Here is a 2,787-nt window from a genome sequence, read left to right as displayed (position 1 = left end):
TGCCGCTGAGCTAAATCCCCTGCCCCTAATGTCCTCGTGAGTTCCTGCAGACACTTCTTTTGGAGAGAAGCTGCCACACTACTTTCCTGCATGTTATACTCCCAGCCCCAACTGTTACTGACAATCCCACCCTCGTGGAATCCCAGAACAATCCGACAACTGTGGGGAGTGGCAGGTACTTGACAGACACCTCCCCAATGCCCCCTACTCCTTCAGGTCAAAGGAGAGTGGGAAGCAGGCGTGCGGCGCATCAAGGACAGCTCAAAGCCTTCTCAGGCAGCTCCGTAGCGACAGACCGAAGGCCTACGATTGGGACAGTGTTCTGTTCTTCCCAGTTTGAACCACAGATTTAAAGCAATCCGATCAGACCCCAGCAGGCTGTCAGAGGACGCATGTAAAGTGATTCTAGCGCCTACACTGAGGTGAAAGACCCAGAAGAGCTGATGCGTTTCCAGATGCATCTTGAAGCAAGACTGGTATTTGGTAACAGAACAAACAGATCAATGAAGCAGAGCCTGAAACTTGAGGCTGATCCACATAAATACGCTCACGGGATCAGCAGCAAAGCAGCAAAGTCAGCCCAACAGAGAAAAGATTCTCTTTAATAAATGGCGCAGAAACAAAATCCACACGCACAGAAGTGAGTAGGGCCACAGACCGCCTGCCCTTCCCGTGAATGAACTCACAATGGATCACAGACCTGTGTGTGAAACGCAGAGCTATGAAAGTCCTCAAAGAGCACAGGAGGAAGCCTCCATGACCCCGGGTTTCGTGATGACTGTTCAGATACAACACCAAAGGCTTGATCCAGGCACGGAAGAGCGGATCGGTTGGAGGCCCTTGAGGTTAAACATTTCTGAGCTGGAGTGGTGGCGCAGGCCTGTCTACAATGCAGGGGTTCTGGGAGGGCCAGGGCTGACTGCAGTCCTCCCTGTGGTCCTTGGGGGTGACCAAGTGGGGCTTCAGTGGCTGCCAGCGAACTCTGGAGCAGACAGCGCCAAGCTGGAAACTGAGCCCCACCCCTTCCTGGAATGCGCTTTTGTGTTGGTGACTTGCGGAAATGACCATGTTTGGAACATGCTGGACTCAACGGACGGCACAACTGCAGTTCATGACGTGAGATTCAGTTTCTCTGGACTCTGTGGCAACGCCATGGCCCGTTCGTGTGAAGGTAGAGGGGACATTCGAACCTCTTGAGGACCGGACCATGTCTCAAGGCCACAAGGCTGAGGCAGGGACCAGAGACACAAGTGCTGGCCGCTTGCCCAGACCCTGTCTGTCTGCTCCCGGCCCCCACTTCCTCCTTGCTTAATGAGCCCGCTTCTTGGAACTGCTGATGAGTGGCACTCTAGACCCGGAAGGACGGAAGTCGGGTGTAGACAGAGTCCAGGGCGTGTCTTTCTTTCTTTCTCCCGTGGTGCTGGGGATGGAGTGCACTGAGCTGCACCCCAGCCCAGGCAGGGACTGCTTCGCAGGGAGTGAGCTGAGTCCTTCCAAGGACCCTGAAGGCCTGGACAAACATGAAGCCCCAGACCTTCCAGGGCACAGAGGTCAAGATGCCACGATGCCGCTATGGCACCACTTTGCGTGGCCTGCAGGGCCCTTTCCACGTTCCCATGCCGCCCCCTGAGTTCTTCCTCTGTACAGCTGCTTCTTCCATGCCCAGTTTCCCTGGCAGGCCGTGGGCTTCCTGTGGGCAGGACCGGGATGTTCTGCCCAGCTCTGTAACTTCAGGGGCTGCTGCGATGCCTGACATAGAGAGGCAGCAATGCTTTTCTAGGTCGTCCACCAGAAAAGGGTCCCCCAAAGTCTTTCCTAGGATAGGATGCTCTACGGATTACTTTATTTTTTTTTTTGTCTTTTTGAGACAGGGTCTCGCTATGCAGTTCAGGCTGGCCTTGAGCTCACTTTGTAGCCCAGGCTGGTCTCAAACTCACAACAATCCTCCTGCCTCAGCCTCCCGAGTGCTGGGATTATAGGCGTGTGCCACCACACTCGGCCAGATTACTCTGTCTTGAACAAAAATTACTGCCAGGCACACAGAGCCTGAGGAACTCCAGGAACCTGTGCAAGAGAAGGTGGCATTAACCTGGGCTAATGGGACAAATGTGCTCAGGAAGAAGGCTGAGGATGTTGCTCAAAGTCGTATTCTGCAGTGGCCCCTTCCGTGGTGTCCCGGCAGATGTGGGACAGATGCAGGACAGATGGGGGAGGGAGTGGAGTCCTACAGGGCCAGCCATGCAGCAAGGCCTGAAGGCCGCTTCCCGGAATGCAGCCCCTGCATCCATGGGGATCCACCATGCGCACGTGGGGAGCAGCTCACCAGGCAATGAGCAGGAGAGACCCCAGCCCTGGCCCATGCCTCAACTCAGGCCGGGGCCAGATTCTGAGGTAGGGGACCCTGATAAGCCCTGCTCGGATTCCTGCCCTTGAAACTCAGCTCGAACACATGGGTGTAATTTTAAGTCACCAAAACCCAGAAGGAGAGGGATTGTTCGGGAAAGGTGGGGAAATCTGCTAACGGCCTTGGTGCTGACCTGGATGATGAGTTTGGTTACTCAACAGATTCAATCAAAAAAATAGGTAGCACAGTGCAAGCTGGGCATGGTGGTACACGCCTGTAATCCCAGCTGAAGCAGGAGGATTACTGTGAGTTCAAGGCCGGCCTGAGCTACATAGTGAGACTCTGGAAAGGAAGAAAGAAAGAAAGAAAGAAAGAAAGAAAGAAAGAAAGAAAGAAAGAAAGAAAGAAAGAAAGAAAGAAAGAAGGAAAGAAAGAAAGAAAGA

General features: G+C 53.9%; 1 protein-coding gene across 2 annotated transcripts in view; it reads right to left on the bottom strand.

Moving 5' to 3' along the window:
- Nucleotides 1-2,787, bottom strand: part of Hrh1 (histamine receptor H1) — a 47,600-nt gene that overhangs the window by 21,960 nt on the left and 22,853 nt on the right. The window contains exon 1 of one of the 2 annotated variants that reach the window (XM_013515345.1): nucleotides 701-980. The exons of the other annotated variant lie outside the window; for it this stretch is intronic. The gene's annotated coding sequence lies outside the window, so the exon portion shown is untranslated. Of the gene's footprint in view, nucleotides 1-700; nucleotides 981-2,787 lie in introns of those variants that run through there. 2 annotated transcript variants of the gene reach the window in all.

This window comes from Chinchilla lanigera, unplaced genomic scaffold (genome assembly GCF_000276665.1).
Source record: "Chinchilla lanigera isolate Chin_1 unplaced genomic scaffold, ChiLan1.0 scaffold00028, whole genome shotgun sequence".
NCBI classification, from domain to species: Eukaryota; Metazoa; Chordata; class Mammalia; order Rodentia; family Chinchillidae; genus Chinchilla; species Chinchilla lanigera.
Note: the sequence above shows the minus strand (reverse complement) of the source record. Positions and strands in the feature narration are given on the sequence as shown.